At 43.6% G+C, this 24,411-nt stretch overlaps 1 protein-coding gene across 4 annotated transcripts in view; it reads left to right on the plus strand.

Moving 5' to 3' along the window:
- The window catches only part of LOC131808919 (uncharacterized), a 70,518-nt gene that overhangs the window by 38,858 nt on the left and 7,249 nt on the right, over window positions 1-24,411 (plus strand). Inside the window, exon 1 of one of the 4 annotated variants that reach the window (XM_059135220.1) lies at window positions 20,911-20,986. The exons of 2 other annotated variants lie outside the window; for them this stretch is intronic. The gene's annotated coding sequence lies outside the window, so the exon portion shown is untranslated. Of the gene's footprint in view, window positions 1-20,910; window positions 20,987-21,254; window positions 21,465-24,411 lie in introns of those variants that run through there. One more of the 4 variants, XM_059135216.1, reaches the window with a different exon arrangement.

The following is a 24,411-nucleotide window of genomic DNA, read 5'->3' on the forward strand; positions in this document are numbered from 1 at the left end:
CTTTGGTCAAGAGAGTTAAACCTGAGAGTGCCCCTTTTGCATCACAGCCCGTGACCCGAAGTGGCTCTTGGAGCCACTCTAGGAAATGCTATTCTGGACTCGGACATCAGCAGCTAAGACCAGCACACCTTGTTAGTCCGGAAGTTGAGGGGTATACCTAACAGCTTTGCCTTTTTAAGTAAATGTGTTTATGGTTTGTGCTGCTTTCCTCAGTAAGATCATTTCCTTATAAGTAATGAGAGCTGTGTGTGATATGGTTGAAATCCTGTCCCTCGGCTGAGATGGAGAACTCACGTGATGCTGAGTGGGGCCCATTATCCCAACGGCACTCACAGGAATGCTAAGTCTGGCAAATATTAACTCAGGAACCACAGCAGCAGTGAGGAGACAGCTGTCTGCCCACCTTCCTGAACCTACCACATTGGGGGGATTTTCTGATTCTCCTTTCTTGGGCTTGAGCATTGCATTTATTTCCCCTTTCATTCATTCTTTCTCCTCTCAAACAAAAAAAAAAAAAAGAAAAAAAAAAAAGAAAAAAAAGGGAAAAAATATAAAGGCTAAATCAAAACCAGAACATTGCATTTCCTCCATTTGTCTCCAACTGGAAACCCTGATGTTCTCCTTCATTTTGGAGCAGGAAGATTTTCCCCTTTTGCCTAAATGATGTACGGTATACTTACTCATCTTCTCTGCCTCCAACACAAGACTGGGCATTGGAAGAACTCCAGAGCCTTCCCAAGGTCTCGGGAAACAGACTCCCGTGCAGGCAGCAATTGAATGGATGGGTTGTGTTAGCAGCTCAGAACCAGTTTTGTGTGCTGGAGACGCTTTCCTCGGAGGAAGCATATGATAGTTATCCATATGGCAGAGAGGGGAGTGACATATTAGGTGGGAGAAAGCTAACACGCATCTGAATGGATGTAAAGAAACGACTTATAGCGAAAAGGGAGGAGTTGTGGTTTAGGTTAAAACCACAAAGGAAGTGAAGGACCTTACCACCTTCCTCTTTGTGGGTAGAAAATTCTCCTTTGGCTCATCTCAGGGGCTCTGTGAGACTGAGTCTTCCTACAGGAATATGTTTATTGCTCTTTGCTCTTCTAGGAAAGCACTGTGTGCAGTGGTTTGTGGTCTTAGAGAGTTTAGACACGATTTTTAAAGCATAAACATGCCCCATTGCCAAACCTGTTGTCCCAGGCATGCTTCCCTTATCTTAAATAGAAAAGCAAAGAATTAAAGATCTCTGGGAAATGAAGGGAAGAAAAAATATATACATAGTTATGTTCTCTTCCTAGCAACCATTTATTGAGGACTTACTATGTGCTAGGTATTTTCCTTATATTATCCCTGAACTTCCAAAAGTTCTGAGAGATAGGTTTTATTACCTCCTTTTATAGGTGAGAAAGCTGAGGTCAAGAAAAATCAATGCATGCTATGATCTTGAACCCAGAACTCTGGTATGTTTGATGGTAACACCTGTGCTCTTCTTCAAATCCGGTTTCAGTATTTCAGCCACTGATACTGAAAACGTGGAAGTAAGATTTGAAACCTGCCTTTGGTCCTTATTACCTAATGACCCTGGGCAAATTATTTGACCCCTCCAGGGCTTATGGGTATGTCTTGACTGGTATGACAATTGCTCAATGTTGGGAAAAGTCCTCCTTATTGGCTTCTTTTTAGAAGTAACTGATGCAACCAATATAAAGGTGTAGCATGTCAACTAGCATACAGTAAACTCCCCAGAGGATAGCCATGCACTAATTGTCCACGGGTCAGGTTCTAGACCAAACTGTGAAACGGTTAAAGTGTGCTTGAGGGAAACTTCCATCTCCTTAAGCTGCTCTAACTCCCCTCTCTCTCTAGCAAAAGATGCATCCAGGTGGAAATGGCTAAGTAACACTTGGAAGAGAGAAACCATACCTCTTCCATACTAAAACAAAAGAAGCAAGCCTTGGTTGTAGAATTCTTATTCCATCCTTCTAAAGCTTGAGACAAGAGCTTTTTTCTGGTTTATTATTTGGGGGAAGGTGGAGGTGATGAGGGGTAGGAATAAGAAGCCATCTGCGTCCCCATCTCCAGCCCCACTGGTGCACAAGGACCCAAGGCAGCCTTTTCATCTCCTGCTTCTTTTTCTGGCTGTGTTTAGTGTAGGGGCAGTTGTGGATTCCAGGTCTCAGCTGCTTTTGATCAGAACATGAATTTTAGAACCTGGCGACTTTGGGTTGCCTGGGTCTGGTTTTCATTGCAGATTTTGTCAAGATTTTACATTTAGATTGTATTTGAAAGAGTTTTCTTTTTTCTTCTCTCACTATTTTGTGTGAACTTAAGCTTCCAGACTTTTCCTCCAGTTTATTTTATTTTAAATATAATATTAGGGTGCTTTCTTTTTCTGAAGACTTTATTTTTAAATAATCTCCGCACCCAACACGGGGCTTGAACTCACAACCTGGAGATCAAGAGTCGCGTGCTCCACAGACCAAGCCAGGCAGGCACCCCAGTGTATTCTCTTAATTATAAAAGTCATAACTATTCACTATAGAATTAGAACAAAAGAATAAAGAAAAATCTAATCACCCACAAATCCAGCATCCATGACTCTATTCACATTTTAATTCATTTCCTTCATTCTTTCCTCTATATGTATACATGTTTCTATATAAATTGTATCACAAATGTTTTTGCAAAAATAGGATATATACATTTTATATTCTGTTTTTTTCACGTACCTTTTATGTGAGATTTTTCGAATGTCATACTTGTTTTTTCAAAAGATTTATGGCTGCCTAATATTTCATTGTATGAAAGTCCCAGAAGTACTTAACCATCCCCATTCTGCTCGATGTTGAAATGCTTCTTTGTCTGAATTTCCGAGTTTCTACATTTCCTTTTTCCAAATAAATATTCCTAGAAAGGGAATTATTAGGACAATCAGGGAAAGGAGTATATGCTTTTAATTTTTTATTTTAAAAAAGTATGTGTACCTGATTATTGTAATACTGATGAATCTGTGTAAGGCCTTTTCAAAGCCTCTTGATATCAAATTGATTTCGTAAATGTTGCTCTAGGACAGGGCAAACCCATCCCATGAACTGTTTTTGTGCAGACCATGAGCTAGCAATGATATTTAAACATTTAAGGGGCTGGGAAAAAAATCAAAAGAACAATATCTTATGACATGTTAAAATTATATAGAATTCACATATAAGTTTGCATGAAGAATATGTTTTTGGGACCCAGTCATGTTCTTGCAGTTACAGAGTGTCAGTGGCTGATTTCACTCTATAGTTGCAGAGCTAAATAGTTGCAACAGAGATTTCATGGCTCACAAACCTGAAAATATTTACTGTCTGCCCTTTACAGAAATAGTTGGCGGAAACAGTTTGCCGAGCCCTTCCTATGTAATCGTACAAATTGCTGATGGGATTTTCTTACTCTTTGTTAATCTGAACAAGTCAACAAATATTTACACCCTGAGATAGGCCAACACAGAAAATACAATTGATTTACTGTTTCTTCCATTTCTAGTTAGAATGAATGTTTTCATGAATTCAAGTGATTTTTTTTCCTATTAATTTTCTACATTTGTGTTAAATGGTAAATTTTGAAATGTTAAAAATTGTAATGTCAAATTTCAACTTGGGTATTTTTTTCATACTGCTTTGTATGAGCTCTTTCTATATTAATACAATTATTTTCAGTCATAGTTGTTAAAATCCTATTTGTTGGAAATACTTTGCTTCCATTAGGTTGCTGGCTTTCTAGTTTTATGATTTTTCTTTTTACATACAGAACTTTACATTTTTATTTCATAAAATCTATCAATTTATTTATTTATTTATTTATTTTTCCTTTGATTTTATTCTAAGAACATCTTTCCCTGTCCCCAAAGTCAGATAAATATTCATCTATATTTTCTCGTCATTTTCTTTTAAATTGATTTATTTTTATATCTATCTCTTTAATTCCTCTGGAATTTATTATGCGATGTGAGATGAGGATCTTAAATTTTTTTTCCAAACAGTAGAATAATTATGTCAGTGGCATTTCTTGAGTAATCCTCCCTATACCTACTTATCTGTGATGTCACCTTTACTAAATTCTTATGTATCCTGGGATGTGTTCCTGGCCCACATTCCAGTTCTGTGTGTGTGTGTGGTCGTTGTTGATTTGTAACTGACCTCCACTTTGTTGTTCTTGATTAGGTCTGCACAGTACACAGCTCCTAGTTGGATTTGGGCATTATATTTTTTTCTTCCTCTGGTGTATTACTCCTTTACAATGGTAAATTTCAGTAGCATCACCCTGTCTCATGGTCAATTTGTCAGCAATGCAGTATGAGCTTATCTCCTAAAAGTACACAAATGGTAAGGAACCTTCCTACCAAGCAAGAGGTAAAGGCCAAGGCCAGGCCTCACACATATGTGACCCGTGAACCATAGCACTCATTCATAACCACTCCAGGTGACAAGGGCTTTAGCTTTTGTGACCTAGGAGGTTGGAGGTTTTCTGGCTGAATAGTATCAACTGGCATAAAAAGAGCAAATCTCTAGAAGGGGTTCCCAGAAGAGCTGTTACATGAGGCACAGCCCCTAACCTTCTGTTAACAGCTCACCCCAACCCGACCTTGGCTCGCAGTGGAGTTATTTCATTTACCAGGTGTGAAAATTGGATTTTACCACAGAGGAGGGGAGTTATTACCTATCGGGTCTGCTCTTTAGGGGAGTAGAGACTGGTATGGGATTTATTAAGAGATGGGCTCTGCATGGAACATACCATTAGAGATGTGTTCCTTTAACGTGGATTTGCAATCTTTGTCATTTGAGGAGCGCTGTTGTTGGTTTTTTTTTTTTTCTTTTCCTTTTTCTGTCTGACAGCCTTCTTTCCCTTGTAGATGGTGCACATCTTACCTAGGATCTGAATATTTTATACGGCACCATTCTGCCAAGACAGGGACCTCAGGGGTGTGACAAAGAGTGTGGCTTAGGGGGGATGGTGGGGACTGCCTGCAGTTTGGATGCTGATATTAGTCACACATGGATACTTAGAATGGAAGGTGGGATGATAAAATAATTTTTGTGTTGACTAACTGCAGTCTGGCCCAGGCCCTCCATTTGATGGAGGTATTAGGGACACTTAGACTCTCTCATGAGGGAATTCTTGAAAATTGAGAGTTTAGATTTACTTACCTCTTGTTAGAAGCTGTAGACAGCCTCAGAATTAGTATCTTTTTTTTTTTTAAAGATTTTATTTATTTATTTGTCAGAGAGAGAGCGAGTGAGATCAAGCACAGGCAGACAGAGTGGCAGGCAGAGTCAGAGGGAGAAGCAGGCTCCCTGCAGAACAAGGAGCCCGATGTGGGACTCGATCCCATGACGCTGGGATCATGACCTGAGCTGAAGGCAGCTGTTTAACCAACTGAGCCACCCAGGCGTCCCCAGAATTAGTATCTTGTTGGCCACATCTGTTTCTGAAAAAAGACACCTTGTTTACTATCATGGCGGAGGAGGAGGTGGCTGAATTTATTATTGTTTAGCATTTCTAGCACACTTTGTTCTTGCTGAGTGCCTTAAACTTATTTATGTATGTATATTGGTTGCTCTCCAGCACTCCCATGAGATGAGTGGGTGATAAGTTTTATTATCACCTGCTTTTCCAAAGAGGAAACCGGAGCTCCTGAGAAGGGAAGGGACTGGCCTAGGTTTACAGCTCACAGCTCCTGTCCCTCAACAAAATGGTGATAAAGGCAGGCCCTGCAGCCCTCTTTTGCCTCCTCCCAATCCCCATAGCCACCCATGCCTCCTGCTGGATCCCACTACCCACGGTGTGTCCTCCCTCAATGTAAAAATCAACAGTATTCTGACTGCGCCAATGCTTTACATCTAACCACACAGCCTTCCTCACAAAGGCGCCTTACTCCCCTGCTTTTCTTGTGATGGTCCTGCTGGTTTTCTCCTTGCCTAGCTCGGATCCCTGGAGTCAAGTGTGACTCAGCCCCTCCACCCACTTCAGTTGCCCAGTGAGCCATGTAAGTTCTGTAGCCAAACGTCTTTGCATCTGTCCCTCTTCCCTCTGCCACTGCCATTGCATGATTCAGGCCCTCCTGACTCCCTACCTGGACCCCTGTAATAGCCCTTTATGGGGTCCCCACACTTTCCTTCCTAAACTCTTCTGCCCCTTACATCTTTCCTAAGCACTCTGGGCTCGACCAATACCATTCCCCCTCTGGGTCCATTCTCAGCAGCTCCCCACCACCTTCCAGCTGAAGTGCAGATCCTTCGCCAGCACTCAAAGCCCGCCTTCCTTCTGGGCCTTTTCTTCATACTCAGCCCCTAAACGATTTTCTTGGGCCTCAAGATCACCTCGGGCCTTTGGTAAACAGGCTCCAGCCCTAGAGGTTCTGACCTGGGGCGAGAAACCTGAGCGGTAACCCAGCCGCCCTGCTCCCCCCAGCTCCCAACCCCCTGCAGCCAGGTGTGCGGTCCGGCCCTCTCCCCCGGGTGCACCGCTCGCCCCCACCCAGGACGCTGGGGCCTGGCCGCGCCATTCTCACCAAGCCGTGCGCTTTCAGACCCTCCTGGCTCTCCAGCTTCCGTGGCCAGAAACACTCCCCGCCTGCCCCATCTCCACCTGTTGAAATTTTTCTAATGCTTTAATGGCCCAGCTCAAATATGAAGGCCTTACTTCATGAAGACCCTCCTGATTGTTCCAAAGAGATGGGGTATAAATTCCTCCGTGTTAAAATTTGAGATCCTTTCTCAGTACAGCTCTGTTTTACAATTCCAGGCCCACCTCTTGCCTGGATCCTCCACTGTCCCTAAACTCTCACTTTAAATGCATCCCCAGAAAAGGCCCTCTGCGCAGAACTCGTCGAGGAATGCGGTGCCCCTCCCCCCACCCTTCCCCATCCCCTCTCTCTTTTTAAACTTATCCTACTAGGCTCAGCTCAAGTATCACTTCCTCCGTGCCACATTCATCACGCTCAACAGTCTTTCTAGGTTCTCCCCTGCCCCCACCCACACTAAGTCACTCCCTCCTCTGTGCTTCGAAGCCCCTTTTGACCTCACAGCGCTCCGCCACCGTAGCTGACTTCGTGCTTTACCTGTTGAACAACCCTGGGCAGTGAACTTGGCCAACGTTGTATTCCGAGGTCCATACTCAGTCCATCCTGGAATGTGGGCTTGAAGGAGTCTCTTTCCTCGGAGCCATCCCATCCCCAGGACGCGCCTTGCTCCTTCCAATTCTCCCTACCATTTCTCATCTGTCTTTTCTGCACTTGCTTTATTCCGTCTGTTGGACCACAGGCACCCTTGAGAGGAGAAACCTTGCAGGATTTCCCTCTCTATCCCCCAGCCTTGTTCCTTAGCCGTGGCAGGAGCTCAATAAATGTTTGTTTAATTGAATTGTAGGGTGTTGTGCTCAACTAGCTGCGGAACAGCCCTATTTAAGGGGTTAACAAATAACACTGGGAGAAGTTCCTCTCCTTTGGGGGTATTTGCATTTTAATGGGAATCTTTAAAACCCGAAGGAAATGTTCTCTGACGGTGGGATTGCCTGCTTTGTAGGGAGGCTCATTTTTTATGGTGCTGAATGGGGACTGGGGTAAGTTTTTCCAGTCCTGGCATTCTTCAACTTTTTTGTGACAGGGATGCACCTTGGTTCTCCTGGTGAAGCCCATGGATGGAATTATGACTTTAAACACCTAGGATAATATATTGAGCGTTACAAAAAGAGTTATATTGAAATATGATCAAAATATCAAAAGCTTTAGGGCGCCTCGGTGGCTCAGTGGTTTAAGCCTCCACTCAGGTCATGGTCTTGGGGTTCTGGGATCAAGGCCCGAATTGGGCTCTCTGCTCAGCGGGGAGTCTGCTTCCCCCTCTCTCTCTGCCTGCCTCTCTGCGTACTTGTGACCTCTCTCTCTCTGTCAAATAAATAAATAAAATCTTTTAAAAAAAAGATATGTGGTATACTAATATATGCGCTTCTTTATTAGAACATTAATAAAAAGGTCTAGTGGCAGATTTAATAGCTACAGTAATTGCGTCATCAGCAATGAGTATAAGCGATATTTGGAATATCTGCCACAACCTTAAGGTGATATAAAAATATCTGTGATTCTGTCAGTGAAAAAGTCATGGATGGCTCATACCACCCATGTTTATATTCGAAGGCAATGGTAAATTGGAGTTAGAAGTTAGTGAAAGTAAATGTATATTTTTCCTCAATCTGAAATCCAGCCTTGGTCTCCAGATGAACCTGGGATTAAGAGACCCTGCTTAGCTGCCCCTCACCGTGTGATGTGGGCGATGGGTAGTCCTGAAGCCAGGGTCAGTGTTTCCCACCTTGGGTGGCTTCTTCTATACCCTGCCACTTCCATCCTGACCTCCCAGATTCTTCCCCCGCACCCCCCCCCACCTTTATTTCACAACCAAGGACAGTAGGCTAAATTTGCTTCATTTTCACTGGAGATGAGAAAGGAAAAACAAAAAAAGGATTATCAGGCCTTGGGGGAAGGAGGGGATCTTCAGTCCCTAGCCTGGGAGGATCCCTCTCCCCAGAGTTCTAAGCCTGGGATGGAGACTGGAGGAAGAGGGGTCGCTGTGAAGTGGGAAAGCAGGTGCAGAGTTTATAGGAGAATGTGTGCTGGCTCCTTCTAAATTCAGAAGTCGATGTGGATGCCAAAGAGCCCGATTCCAGCGCTGGTGCAGGCCCACCCTTCCCAAGAAGGTTGGTTGTTGGTCAGCAACTAAGTGAAATATCACAGCTCTGGAAACACCGTACTCCCTAATGCTGATGTTCTTTCTAATTTGGGTGAACGTGTTTATGCAGTTCTCTTTTTAGCATCAAAACGCAGAATATATTCAGTCCATTCCTACTTATCCTTGTGTATTTTTGTCACTTAGAGGCAATTTTCCCCCACGTAGACTGACCCTGTTGGTTGCCAAGCCATGGGGCAAGTACCTCTGTGCTCAGTGGGTGCAGGCTTGGAGAATATAAGGACATTTTAATATTAATAGGACTTGTCGCTACCAGGTGAACACCGCATAGGCCAAGGCAGACCAGCGTCCCTGCCCCGATGGTAGTGACACCAAAGGTTTTGTCCTTGATGTCTTCCTTTTCTCTTGTTTGCCTTTTTCTTTGGTGAACCCATTCATTTGTATTGCTTCAGCTCTTACCTCCGCATCTTCAGCCTGACCTCTCCCCTGGCAGGACCTCTCCTCTTCAGGGTCCAGTGGTCGCCTATGATTCTAAAACTGTTCTTTGTTGCTTCACAAGCCAGCTTCACTTTTCTTTTCTTTTCTTTTTTAAAAGACTTTATTTATTTATTTGAGAGATAGAGAGAGCATGAGAGCAGGGAGGGCCAGAGGAAGAAGCAGACTCGCTGCTGAGCAGGGAGCCCCCCGATGTGGTACTCGATCCTGGAATCCCAGGATCGTGACCTGGGCCGAAGCCAGTCACTTAACTAACTGAGCCACCCCAGAGCCCCAGCTTCACTTTTCTTAAAAAAAGAAGCTTTAGGGGCACCTGGGTGGCTCAGTGGGTTAAAGCCTCTGCCTTCGGCTCAGGTCATGGGATCGAGCCCCACATCCGGCTCTCTGCTCAGCAGGGAGCCTGCTTCCTCCTTTCTCTCTCTCTCTCTGCCTGCCTCTCTGCCTACTTGTGATCTCTCTCTGTCAAATAAATTAATAAAAATCTTTAAAAAAAAAAAAAGAAGCTTTATTGAGATATAATTTACATACCATATTTACATACCCATTTTAAGTGCAAGATTCAATGATTTTTTTTTTTTTGTAAATTCAGTGTTGTGCACTCACCACCCAAGTCCAGTTTTCCAACATTTGCTTCACCCCACAAAGATACCCATTTGCTGTTGTTCCCTCCTCCCAACCCCCCAAACTGCTTTCTGTCTCTATGGATTTGCCTTTTCCGGACATTGTGTGTACATGAAATGATGGCATACGCGGTCTTGTGCATCTGGCTTCTTTCACTTCACGTATTGATTTTGAGGTGTGTACATGCTACAGTGGGTATCAGTCCTTCTTTCCTATTGCTGAGGAACACCCCACATTTCATTTATCCATTCAGCAGATGATAGACATTTGGATTATTCTCACTCGTTGTCCTCGAGGAATAATGCTGTGGTAGAACATTTGCATACAAGTCTGTGTGGGTCCGTTTTTATTTCTCTCCGATAGACACCCAGGAATGGAATTGCTGGGTCATATGGTAAACTTATGCTTAACTTTTTAGGAAACTACTCAGCTGTTCTCAAAGGCAGCTGTACCATTTTACATTTCCACCCGCAGCCCTCGAGGTCATCTGTTTTCTCTATCACGGCTGTCCTGAGTTGGCATGTGGTATGTCTCACTGTGGACCAGCATCATTTTTGAACCACTCTTGGTTCTGATCACAATGCCCCATCACTACTTTTACCCATTTTAGGCTAGAAACCAAACTGAAGCTTTTCTTCCTTCCTTTTCTGGTCATGTGCTTCAGAAGTGAGCCACTATAGCCTTCCTCAGATGGCGCCTGGTTGTGCAGTGTCTTCAGTCTCCCTCATATTAGTCCATCTGGGGCTGCCTCACCTCACCCCTAAACTTCTGTAGCCTTCCAGCTCCTCTCCCTGCCTGCTCTAGTTCTGCGGAAGTGCGGGACCTGTGTTCTCGTCCAGGGATCACACTCATTGTCATAGGACCTTGAGTGAGTGCTTGCAACTTATCTGAGCCCAGCCTCCTTCATTAAGTCATTTTGCCTCTGTGAGCCCCAGTGTCTTCATGTGCAAGTTAAGAATGATAACAGGAAAAAAAAAAAAAAAAAAAGGAATGATAACAGAGTCTATCTTACAGGATTGCTGTAAGTCAAACATACAATCCATGTAAAGCCCTCAGCACAGAGCCAGGTATAGGGGGAACACTCAGTGCTGCCTAAGATTATTATTTTAATGATTATTCTGACTGTTATTATTATTCATCATGATGGATGAGGGAGATCTCTTCCAAACTTATCCCAGGGTTATCGTAAGGATCTGATGCGGCTGTGAATCTGAAAGTGCTTTGAAGAACACCGCAGATTGCACCGGTGTTATTTTTACCCAGTTTTTCCCTTGATTAAGGAGAGAGGCAGCGTGGAATAGCAGCAGGAACACAGGCTTTGCTGTCAGCCCAGTGTTCAAATCTGGGCTGGGCTATTTAACAGCTGTGGGGCTTGGCCAAGTCATTCAACCTCTCCATCTTGATTTTCTCATCTGTAAAATGGGTATAACTCTAAATCACACTCTGGATTACCCTGTGAAGAAGGTATGCCTGTTCCGTAAGCAGCTTTTGGTAAACTGCGGGTTTTGTTTCTGGTTTTGTTTTTTAACCTTATGGTATATCATTCTTGCATGTTTTATTTAAATTATATTCTATGAAATGAATTCCTACCCTATTTATTCAATTGTATTTGCTGCTGCATCCTACCACCTGCACTAAGAGAGACTGTACTCTGGAGAGCTAAGAGCTTTCACCCCAGAATGACTTGGCCTTTAATCATTTAAATCATTTAGCTACATGATTTTAGGGCAGTGACTTATCTCTCAAAGTATCTGGCCCCTCAACTGTAAAATGGGAACTATAGTTCATACTTTGTGGGGCCATTGTGGGTCCTAAATGAGACGATATGAACATAGTCAGAATATTGCTTGGCACATGCATATACCAAATACTCAGTTAAGGGCAGCTGTTATGATGGCTTGTTTTCATCATTACTATTATCGTTTTCTGCCCACACATGCTGTTCTTCTTTCGGTCTCTTGCTTGCCTCCTTGCCTTTCCCTCCTGGGTCACTGTCTCATCCGGGAACTGTTCAAATCCTATCCTTTAAGGCCCAGTTCAACTTCCAATGCTGCAAATGATTGCTCAAGATTCTACTCATTGCTTTTTTTTTTTTTTTTAACCCCCAGAAGTCCAGAGTTTGTTTCATGTCTGTTATACTTGCAATACAATTGAGGAATTAATTGTGATTAAACTTTTTGTGTTTTCTCTATTGGACTAGACTGTAAGATTCATGACAAAGACTATTTTTGTTCACCTTTTAAAAAAGGATTTATTTATTTACTTGAGAGAAAGAGACACTTGCAAGCACAAGTTGGGGGAGAGTCAGAGGGAGAAAGTCTCAAGCAGACTCCCCACTGTGCACAGAGCCTAGAGCCCCAGATGCAATGCTCACCTTAGGACCCTGAGATCATGACCTGAGTCTGAATCAAGAGTTGGACGGTTAAGCTTAACCAACTGAGCCACTCAGGCTCCCCTGTTTTTTCACCTTCTAATGAAATTTTCACTCAACTGAACTTGCCACTAAGACACATATTAAGTGCTTATTAATTTTTTATTACAAATAATAACTAAGAGGGACGCCTGGGTGGCTCAGTTGGTTAAGCAGCTGCCTTCGGCTCAGGTCATGATCCCAGCGTCTTGGGATCGAGTCCCGCATCGGGCTCCTTGCTCAGCAGGGAGCCTGCTTCTCCCTCTGACTCTCCCTGCCACTCTGTCTGCCTGTGCTTGCTCTCTCTCTCTGTCAAATAAATAAATAAAATCTTTAAAAAAAACAAAAACAAAAACAAATAACTAAGAAATAAAACATGTAAAAGTCATTATGAAATCTTAAAACCAGGGGTTTCTTTTTTTTTTTTTTTTTTTAAAGATTTTATTTATTTATTTGACAGACAGAGATCACAAGTAGGCAGAGAGGCAGGCAGAGAGAGAGAGAGAGAGGGAAGCAGGCTTCCTGCAGAGCAGAGAGCCCAATGCGGGGCTAGATACCAGGACCCTGAGATCATGACCCGAGCCGAAGGCAGCAGCCCAAACCACTGAGCCACCCAGGTGCCCCAAAACCAGGGGTTTCTTGATCACCTGCATAGTCTCCTTCATTGAAATGATTCAGCATTTATCCCAAGTGAAATTATTTATCCTGAAACACAGAACAGAGTAGAGAAAGGGGCAGTGGATGGAGAGTCCCCTAAATCAAGGTCAGCACTGTTTGTTAAGTTAGTAAAGCATGTCTTTACTGACATAAATGACCTTGTTTTTGTATTTCTCATTACTTCTTGGCATCTCTCTCTAGTCCTTCCCTTCTTTCAATCCCAGAGGACCTATTGCCCTCAGAAAACCCTTTGAGCATCTCCTGGCTTCAGTTTCTGGGGAAGGTTCTCCATGCTTTAGAATTAGCCCTTCCTTTCTTCCCCACAATATTCCCTCAGTACAGTTAATAGTTAAGGAGAATAGAGATCTGGCCAGACAGATTATTAAAATAAAAAAGGCTTACCCCTTTGTTGTGTTACCCTTCCCAAAGTCTTTTGGGGAAGTGACATCTTGAATCCAAAGGTATGAATTTCTAATGGCAGAATTTAAAGGAATGTGTTAGGAGAATGGAAGACATACGAGTGAGTGAGATGTAAGCATGGGAATAAGTGAAGTGTTGAGGAGATAACCTCAGGGCTCCTAAAATCTTCCCCTAAGGCCAATTCTGTTATGAGAAAATGAATAACCAACATTTATTGGGCACTTACTGTGCAAGGCCTATCCTACATGTCTGCATGTAGTCGCTCATTTATTCCTCACACTATCCTTTGAGGAAAATACTATCATTGCTCCACTTTATGAAAGAGAAGACTAAACCCTAGAGAGTTTCAGTAATCTTTCTAAGATCACAAAGCCATCTGATGGTGGAGCTGGGATTCAAAGCCAGGCGAGCCTGATCGAGGGCCCCTCCACCCGGAAGTGGTTCTGTTGAATCTTGAGTCTCCCTGTATAAGCATTCTAGGAAATCAGAAGAACCAACTTCATGAGAAAAGCCAAGATGTCGTCATCATTGTCATCATCATCATGGCAACAGACAAGGTGTTGTGCCGTTGTGCACAGGGTGCTGTGTAGAACACTGAGAAGACAAGAAGTCATCTGGCCCCACTATGGGCCTGATCAACCTGACCCCTGACCCCTTCATGTTGCTTCAAATGCCTCCACTTCCATGAAGCAGTTTCTGCTCATGTCCCCCAGCCCCCATATATAATGTATCTCCTCTGATTGCCATTTTACTTTTGTCTCTGCTCTGCCACTTATTTATTACTTTCTATCTTGTATTGTGGTTATTTATATATACTTGTCACACAGCTTAGTCTTTGCACATTGCTGAGTCCTTTGCCTGACTCCTACGCATTCTTTGAGATTCCCCTCAGATCTTGTTGCATTCCCTGACTCTCGTGTCTGAATTAGATGCCTCTCTTCTGTGTGCCCCCAAACACCTGGTATTTATCCATTTCATAGCATTTATTATAATTGATTATAAATGTTCACTTGTCAGTATTTTTAACTAGATTGATCCCAGGTCCCAGCATGAGAGGACTTATCTTACATTTACTTGAATCTTTGGTACCTTGCATGATGCCTGGCACTTACTGAACTACCCCCCTACAACCCTCCCCCTTTTTTAAATGAATGACTCCCCTGTATAAGTCTGATTAGACTTTAAGGACAAAATTTGATACACTGAATACCCGATTCATTTTTTGTACCTCCCCCAAGATGCCCTACACTTAGTAGATGCTCACTTAATATGGCAACTACTAAATGATTGCAAAACACAAAGAAGTGTACGATTTTGTTCTCAAGATGCAGGTCAAGACTAGGAACTATCTTAAAAGGTAGAGGATATTAAATGTTTGTGTACCCAGGTTATGTTCTAAAATGGGTGATCTAAACGCTTTACTTCTATAAAGAATAAGAAAGAAAAGAACATTTTTTCTTCTTTCAGAAGTTACTTGGCTAGTAAATTGCCATCCAATATTCAATCAAACCCAGGTCCAGGTGATTCTCAAGCTGATATTATTCCTGTTATACCACACTGTTGATCTTAGGGCAGAGGGGCCCTATAGTATATAATAAATGGGTCTTTTAGGAAGATCTATCGGGAAGAAGCATGGAGAATTGGCTGAGGAGGGCAGGAATGACTACTTGGAGGCTATTACAACAGACCCAAGTTGGGAGCAGAAAACAAGAAATTGATTTAAGGGGAGATTTGTGGATACCGGTGACTAAGAAGAAATAAATAGATGGAGATTTTGAGTCAGAATGAATGCCAAGGTTTCGAAGCTAAGTTAAAGGTGATGAATACAGAGGTGAGACTTAATTTTGAAAGACGGTGAATTTGTTTTTTTGACCTGTAAAGTTGACTCTAGAAGACCAAACTGATTAGGTAGAAATACAGGATTGAAGTTCAAGAGACCTAGGATGTGTTGGTCATCTCCAAAGGGGCAACGGCTGAAGTTAGAAGAATGAGAAAGATGTTGTAGGGAGATTTGAAGAGAGGAAAGATGAAAGAACAAAAGGCTTTAAGGAACATTCACAATTAGAAGACAAAAAGAGGAATTTAAATAAATGAAGAAACAGACATCTAGGTATATATCTGAAGGAAATGAAATCACTATCTCAAGAGACATCTGCATGCCCATGTTCATTGCAGCTTTATTTACAATAGCCAAGACATGGAAACGATCTAGGTCTGACCATCACAGATGAATGGATTGAAAAAAAATGTGGTGTATATGCACAGTGGCATATTCTTCGGCTGTAAAAGAGAAGGAAATCCTGCCATTTACAATAACACATATGAAACTTGAGGATATTATGCTCACTGAAATAAGTCAGAGAAAGACAAATACAGTATGATCTCATTTATAAGCAGAATGTAAAAAACCCCAAACTTACAAGAACAGAAGAGATCGGTGGTTACCAGAGACAGGGAGTAGAGGGTGGGGCAAAATGGTGAAGGTGTTCAAAAGGTAGCAGTCTTCAGTTATAAGATAAACAGGTTCAGGGATGTAATGTACAACATGGTGACTATAGTCAACAATACTGTATTACATATTTAAAGTTGCCAAGAGAGGAGATCTTTAAGGTTCTCATTACACACACAAAAAATTGTAACTGTGTGCATGGAGGGAAGTTAACTGAACTTAACAGGGTGATCATTTCACAATATATACATACATCAAATCATTATATTGTATACCGTAACTTATACAATGTTATATGTCAAAAATATCTCAATAAAACTGGGTGTGGGGGGGACACAAAACCAGAATTTATTTTATCTTGGAGTTCAAACTATAAGAAGGGAGAGGTTATTCATTGGATGTTTTGGGTGATTAAGTTTGACCATGTTGAAGAGAGAATTCTGGTAGAATGGTTGGTTGGGTTAATACCCAGGAGGAAAAGGAATTATGAGAATATAGATTACCCTTTGGATAAATTGAGAATGAAAAGGAAGAGGGAAAAAGAGTATTGGAGTACGAAAGATCTTACTGAGATACTAAAGCAAGGGGGTAAGTAAATGGAAGACAGAAAACCGAGCAAGAAGCCTCTTTAGTGGTGGGGTGAGATGACAAGGTAGGTCTTACAATGTAGGAGAGGTAGCAGATAAAATTTGGAATAATTGTTGTGGGAAACGATATAGGAGGTTATAAAGATACATGAAGGAGTTGTCAAGTAAATAGAAAGTTCAGTTGAAGTTTCATTGCCCCAAATTTGGTTGGGACCCACTTTCTTTGGTCTTGTGGGTTTTCTTGTTTTCTAGTAATGTCTGGAAACAAAAATGTGGGTACACCTCAGCATTAAGACTTTCCACTACTGGAATGATGGGTGGCCAAGGATTCCAAAAAGGCACTGCGGCAAATGAGAGCAACCTGGATGCAAACCATGGTGGTAGAGTCAAGCAGCAGTGGTTGGGCAGCAGCTCCCGAGAAGCTGGGGAGAGGATGACTGTGGGAAGTGGGAGGCTTCCAGGATGGAAGGTAGAACCCAGGAAAAGTCAAATAGGTGTATCTGAAGGTCAACATTCTGAGAGAAATGCCTGGGAGAAGAAAATGAAATGAAATAGTAGAAATATTTACCCAGAATTATTGTTGGGAAAGAGGTGAAGAAGAAAATGAAATAGTAAATTAGTGGAATTTAAAGAACGAAAGGGATGTGGGACAATAATGACAGATGTGAAGAACTGGCATGAAGATGAAGAGATTTGGGGAGAAGTTGTTGGAGCACATGGAGTACCCCGGTTGTTTCTGGTTCAGCCATCATGGGCTGTGTGAAACTGGAAACCCGAGGAAGAGGATCAGCATTGATGTATCAATCATTTAGGGCTCAGAAAATAGCAGGCTGGAAGTCACAAAGTTTGACTTTAATAAACGCAGACAGTGAGGGCAGGAGACAAAACCATACAGGTTTGAGGTGATGGCACCTTTTTAAGAAATCTGAGTGTCCTATCACAGATCTGTCTGAGCGTTCATAGAGAGGGTGCCTCTAATACCCAGACTGTGGACAGCAGATTTGTGGTGACATAGGAGACCCACACTCACATCAAAGTGCCAATGGTCCTAGGAGGAGCTCCTGGGAAGGAAGGGGGTGGGAATATTGATTTCTTCCTCACAAAAGAGAGACTTAGCCCTAAATTTTCCCAGTACAGATGAATCTCTAAGACTCCCCATTGATTTAAATGAACTCATGAAAGCTGGGATAGGGAGATTTGTTTCTTTTTCATGGGCAACCTAACAAAGACATTGTTTGCGGGCTCTTTTCTTACAGCATAGGGGAGGAGCACTGTGAAAGTCAAGACACCATTCCCTCCTAACCCTTCATTTGCAGTCACAAATGACTCTCTTAGTGGTATTCCTTTGGGTTGCCCGTTTTGGTCTGGACAATGAGGTAGATGAATTGGTAAAAAACAGTATAAGAAGTAGGAAATTGTGGACAAACCAAGGGCTTTGACCAAGGCAAGAATTTGGTAGGGCCTCTTACAGCCTTAGCACCAGCTGGCTGAGTGGGCTCAACCTTTCTGAGTCTTACTTTCATCATCCCGAGGGTAGAACGTCATGTTCTCTTCTACAATGATAAATATTAGTGGGAATGAACAACCCGCGGGAGTTAGAACAGTGCTGAAGAGTGTTGGACTTAAATTCTACTCCCTAAAAATGGGCATAATCTTGGCAAGTCATTAAACGACTGCGTCTTAGAATTCTCCTCCATAAAATAGGAGGGGGTTCCTTCCAACCCCAAAATTTTGGGGTAAGTTTATCAAGAGCTGAGGGAACAGAAGCATTTTGAAAGCAGAATTTGCGGTAGAGAAGGTTGGAGGAAAACTGAAATAAAAGATACAGTGATTAGTTGGAGAACTAAGAAGCCAAATTTATGCTATCCATGTTTGCATCACAGTGAGTGCTTCTTGTCAGTATGAGAAGCAAATTTCAAAACGGAAAAAAAAAAAAAAATCAAACCCAGGTCTCTTTCACGTCAAAAGCCGTTATTTTTACCAATGTTACCATTTGGATTAAAAATGATTTCTCTTAGAATTTCTAGAGTAGCAGAAACAGTTTGAAGTGTTTATTTATAGGATGCTTTTAAAAATGATTTCATCATTATCCATTAGTATTTATGTATAGACAGCCTGCAAGATCTTTATATAGCCAAATAGAATTCATTCTCAAGTGAGATGGCAATGAATGGAAATTAGAAAATTCAGAAGACAAAAATTCTAGTAAAATAAACTATGATAGAATAAATACTATTTTAAAACGCAGTTCTATCCCACGTGCAAATGTAGCTAAGTTAACATTGCTATGGAGACTCTGACCTGTAGATTTCATGACTTGTAACACACGTTCTTCTTAATATTATTCCTCCTTCACCCTGGAGTTGCACATTTAGTATTCATTTACATTTTTCTTCTGGTTCAGTAAATTATTTTGACTTTTGACACATAGAGTGGAGGGTGTAATGCCTAGTAAAATGGTTAAGACTTTTTTGTACGTGTATTGTTAGAATGAGCTTGTCTTTGAGCTTTGTAAGTAGAAGTGACCTGGGCTGGAACACTCCACTCAGGAGCTTATTTTAGCAGTGGTTTTCGCTTATAGGTCCACTCTGTAAATCCCTTTTTTCCATCTACTTCTGCAATCCCAAATGATTCTTGCATATTCCTGGGTTTAGCTGTCTTTCCCTACATGTGTACCTTAACTTTTCCTCCTGTCTTCTTTTACAGAGGTTCTCACCTATTGCCAAAACTTGACAAAAAAGTATTTAAAGTTTTTTTAATCTTTTTAAAAAAAGATTTTATTTATTTATTTGACAGAGAGAGAGAATATAAACAGGGGGAGCAGTAGGGGCAGAGGGAGAGAGAGAAAAACGGGCTTCCCATTGAGCAGGGAGCCCACCTTGGGGCTCATCCCAGGAGCCTGGAATCATGACCTGAGCTGAAGGCAGATGCTTAACCATCTAAGCCACCCAGGCGCCCCCGACAAAGAAGGATTTTAATTATTTCCCATTTGGAATCCTTCAATTGATCTTAGATTTATATTGTTTATATGTACAATCGTGTTTTTTCTTTATATCCTCAGTCATAATGGGAGACAAAGGGGAAACATCTGGCTGAGAAAAAAACAGTTTTCCGTAGCATCTAGGCTGGAGAGACATGGTATAGAAACTTACATGGTCACCCAAGAATTTTAAGTGGTTTGGAAAGCTTTATCATTCAGGGTTCTCCTGCAACATCCTTCACAACCAGCACCATTAGTTAAAAGATTGCCCCCAAGGAAGTTTTCCTATTTTATAAACAGGGAAATTGACACAGAATTAATTATCCTGGTTAAAACTATGGGTGGTAGAAGCAAAAGCAAGGAAAATTTATTTACTTCTCTTGGCCATGTTGCCTCTGTCTTTAGGGAGAATACGCAGTACGTTATAACATAGGCAGTCTTGACTGAACTGATTGAGAAAGGCAGTGGGGCCAGTGCTCGTAGTTGCAGAAACAAATAAGATCAAGACTCTACAAAGCACATACACAGAGATGGAACAGCAGTGTGTTCTGGGGAGGACTGTGAGTAGACAGGTCTGTATAATAATAGTTGGTCACGGCAGCAACAAGGGCCACAAAGATAAAACAGGAGTAGCCGGAATCTGAGCTTTATTCAGTAACGTGCGTCGTCATTTTCCTTCTGAGAAAAAGTGCAGCCTAATGGGTTATCCTCTCACTTCACAGGGGACGGTGCCGGGATGCCTGGGCTTCGAGCTCTGCAAAGCGCAGGCCTCCCGAAAAATCAGAGGAGCGATACTCCGATTTAAAAAAGCGGTCGTGAAGCCGTTCGAGGATCTGAGCAGAAGGTCCTCTAGGGCACTAGCTAGGTAGCGATGCGTGAGCGGGGCTGGGCTGGGCCCGACGTGGAAGGAGAGACCCTGCAACAGCCACCGCGTTCGCAGGACCCTGGCAAGAATCGGCTTTGGAGAGGGTGGAGAAGAGTGCAACCCGAGAGGGGCCTGCTCCCTTGGGAGGGGAGAAAGCCGGCAACCGCCAGCACCGTGCACTGATTGACGGCTGAAGACCGGGGACCGGAGAGCGGATGGGGTAGGGTGGTGGCATCCCGGAGGCGTGAGGGGGGTTGCCTTGAAGGAGGAGGAGTAGGCTGGGACCAGCGCAGCAGGAAAGTGTGAGGGAAAGACCCCTTCCTTTGGCAGCTTCCTATTCGTTTCTGTCAAAGATGGCCAAATTTCCCCGCTGCCCTGCCCCCCTCCGCGCTTTCTGCTGGTCCCCTCGGGTTGCTCCCCAGTGCTGCGGCAGGCGGTGGGGAGGTCCGGGTGAGTGTGCGCGCCGGGAGGACGGTGCGGGAAAGAAGAAACGCTCCTTGGCCGCACCTCCCACCCCACCGGCCCTTTGGGAGGCTTTTTTAGTTGAGAAAGAGGACTCTGCCTCTTTAAGGTGGGGAGTAGGCGTCACCTCTGGCCGGGTGACGAACTGGGGCGGGGACCGGTGGGCGTGTCCATGCAAAGCAGGAGGTGGTGCTGGCCGTGGGCGGTTCCATAGTAAAATGTTAGAAGGAGGGGCGGGGTCAAGGAGGCGAGGCCACTCGGTGGGCGGGGCTCCGGAGGCGGTGCCTCTCCGGGAAGGCCTGGGAAGGGGAGGAGGAAGCGGCCGGGTTAGTACCATTGCGCGCGTTCCGGGAGGGGGACGAATGACATTCCCTTGGAGGGGGGCGGGCCCTTCCCGGCGGCGGGCCTTGAGCCGAGGCGGGGAGGGGCAGTCCCCATTCCCCCGCCGGGCGGGACGCCGGGGCAGGGGGAGGGGGCACTTCGCAGCTCGCGTCCGAGGCGGGGCCGGCGGTACCTTTCGTGGCGCGGTGCGGCTGGGGGAGGGCCGAGGGGAGGGGGAAGGGGCGGGACCGGGAGGGGGGAGCCGGAAAGGGGGAGGCGCCGGCGGACAATGGAGCCTATGTGTGCCTGCGGGAGTGGGACGGCGCCGCCGCCGCCGCTGCCGCCGCCGGGGGGAGACGCTGCGCCGCCGCTGCCGCTGGCCCCGGCCCCGGCCCCGGCCCCCCGGGGCTGAAAGCCGCCCCGGACCGAAGCCCCCTCCCCTACTCCGCTCCTTCTCTCCCCTCCTCCACTCCCGCCTCGGGGGTAAGTGGCACCTCGGGGGGGGGGGGAGGGGAGGACCGGAGCCGGGGGGTTGGTGGGCCGGGTTCGCGTCCGCGTGTTTTGAGCGGGTTTGGGGGCAGGGGTAGCCACCGCCGCGGAGAGCGGTGGGATTGGGGGGAGGGAGAAAAGGGGCGGGGGTCGAGGTTGCGGATGTAGTGAGTTGAGTCTAGAAACCTGTGGGGGAGGAGGGGGGGGCTTTTGCCCACCGCTCTGTGAGCGGGGGGAAAGAGACCTCGGCATCTCTCGATTTTTTTAGAGGTTGTGTCCCAAGCAGCGCTGGGAGAGGCTAAGTGAGGAGATGGGATGGTCCCAGGGTCCTGGGATGAAGGGGCTTTGGAGGGGCGAGATGGAGAGCTAAATAAGGGAATTCAGGTTGAGTTTGGTGGGGTCTGTAAGACCCCGGAGGTGGATAGAGAGGTAAAGGGGACTTTGCAGGCCAGTGACTTGTTGAAGGATGAAGGGAAGTGAAAGCTAAAAAGCATGTATGAGTAGTAAAGGGCTCTAGTAGGTGAGGTGGTGATGTGTAGGTCACTGAGTCATTGTGGGGGTCGTGGACACACCAGTGATTTCCAAAGTGGAACCCTGGTCATTGACCTTTGAAAGTTGCAAAGGCTATTAAGATGTCACTGGTTAGTGTTGGGTGAGCCTGGTGAAATGGAGATATCCTAAGGAACATAACATCAGGGTTGGTTATTATGTTCAGAGGGAAGGGCAGAGGCCTGTAATATTGTCGCTGGGGACCTTACCTGAAGGTTCCCAGGCCTGAAGGAGGAGGCCTCAAATCTGTCCTCCAGGGACCCTGGTCTGTGCTAGAGAGGAGGGACTTAGAGTTTAAATTGCAGTCCAGTTGGGGACTGAAAAAGTTAGTAGACAAGGCAAAGAAATGGACATAAAGTATCTATCACTTGGCGGAGAGACTAAGATGGGATGGAATTGGTGTGAAGTTAGGCTTTGAGGTAGACTGGCAGTGACTGCAATGGGAAAGTGATTTCGTGGCTGTGTAAAGAGATTCATTTGGGTCAGTGATGCGTAGTGGGTTACTAGCATTTGAAATATACAAGATGTAAGTGTTCATTCTTAGATCAGAGATTTGGACTCTTGTGCACAGAGCACAAAATAATGAATTGGAAGTAGCAGTTCGGAAGGATGAATGGTAAAATAGTTGAGAGATGGGGGTTGGGAGGGCAAAAAGATATGGGTGGGTAACAGTCATGTGTGGGTTAAGAACCTTTGATTGTTCGTGGAGATTCTGCAACATGATCGCTCTATTGATTTTGTTTTTTGTCTTGATACTAGTGATTTGGGAAGTTTAGCAAGGAATTAATGTTACTGTGAATAATGTTTTGGTCCTAAGTACAAATTTAAGAAAGACATCCTTATTAACTATTGAAAAAAGACTCAAACTGTTGAAGACAGAGATGAGTTAATAAAAGGAGAAGTTAGTTAGATGATGTAAGGATGCTTTGAAGATGAGGATTCCACTAATTAGTTGTTTAAATAAGAAGAGAAAATTTAAGGCAGAATTGGGGCAGGGGTAACATTTCACAGCTTTAGGACTGAGGATCTAATGGTATTGAACCATTATAATATTATTTTGTAATAACAGTGTTGAAAGGAAGGTGATAATAGTTCCACAAGATATGGTAGGTAGATAAGGAGCTCATTGACTAAAAGATGAAGGAACAATTCCACACTGTTCTCTTCTTAGAAGGCAACTTGTATGTAACTTAGCTTTTGAGCTCAGGATCCCTGACTTGGATTTTTAGATGATGAGCATTGGTGAAAAAGTACTTATGTACATTGGAATTTATTCTATGAGATATTTGCTTTTGTGAATCAAAAGAAGATGCTTTCTGGCTTATAGGGGTTAAAAAAAAAAAAAAAAAAAAAAAAGAGGAAGAGGTGTCCCAAGCATTATAATCAACTAAATATTTGCTCATGATGATTTGGTATAATGAGTAGAGCCTTGAACTTGGAATCAGGAAACTGGCTCTCCCATTGACTTTTAGGACTTTGAACCAATCTTTTGTATTTATCGTCCAGTTTTCCCATTTATGAAGTGGTGAGACCACTGCCCTAACCACTCATAACCCATTGCGGCACTTAACAAGTGAATGCCTATCTGCAAAGTGCTTTGAACGTGTCTGAGAATGAGACATGATGTAGCCCAACTTTTTTCTCCCTTCTAAAAGATTACTCTGTCTCAAGAACAGACCAGATTCAGCCTTTGTAACAATTACGGCAGTATAGTTGATCAAAGAGTGAAAAGGAGTACCTTATACATCCATCTTGTTCTATCGTTTGGGTTTTGATTTTCTACTAATATTGAAAGATGATACCTCTTCCCCATTTAGTAGGAAGTTAGTTGTAGTGATGACAATTGTGGAATGTAAGAAAAAGTCCCCATGGAAGAGTAGGAATATACGTACTGTGAATGCTCACCTAGGCAGATGCCCATCCTAAATTTTAGTGACTTTGGACATGTTACTTGGCTTCGTGGTGCCTTAATTTTTTTCCAGCTATGAAGTAATGTTGGTGGAATAACTTACTTGTCTGTCTGCCCTGGTGATTATGATATTAGAATCTGTAGGAACTTTGTTTTAGAACAACTTTATTTGTTCTTAGCCTCCTATGTCCTACATACCCCTTTGGCAACCTAATGAAGTGTAAGACCTCTTTCAAGACTTGGGTTTTTTAAATGCATAAAATGGAACACAATAGTCTTATAAGTGAATGGTAACAGTTAACAAAATATTAAACAATTATGATACAGTAATTTATATGCTTCTTTCTAACCTATTAAATAACAGAATGTAGCTGTACTGTAATTTTGAAGTAGGGATGAGTATAAACATTTTGTTGGGATATCAGCAACAAGTATAATGCCACGTGGAAGTGTCCTGTGGTGCGTCTTGGTGACAGTCACAGG

The sequence above is a fragment of the Mustela lutreola genome, chromosome 10, assembly GCF_030435805.1.
Source record: "Mustela lutreola isolate mMusLut2 chromosome 10, mMusLut2.pri, whole genome shotgun sequence".
In the NCBI taxonomy this organism is placed as follows: domain Eukaryota; kingdom Metazoa; phylum Chordata; class Mammalia; order Carnivora; family Mustelidae; genus Mustela; species Mustela lutreola.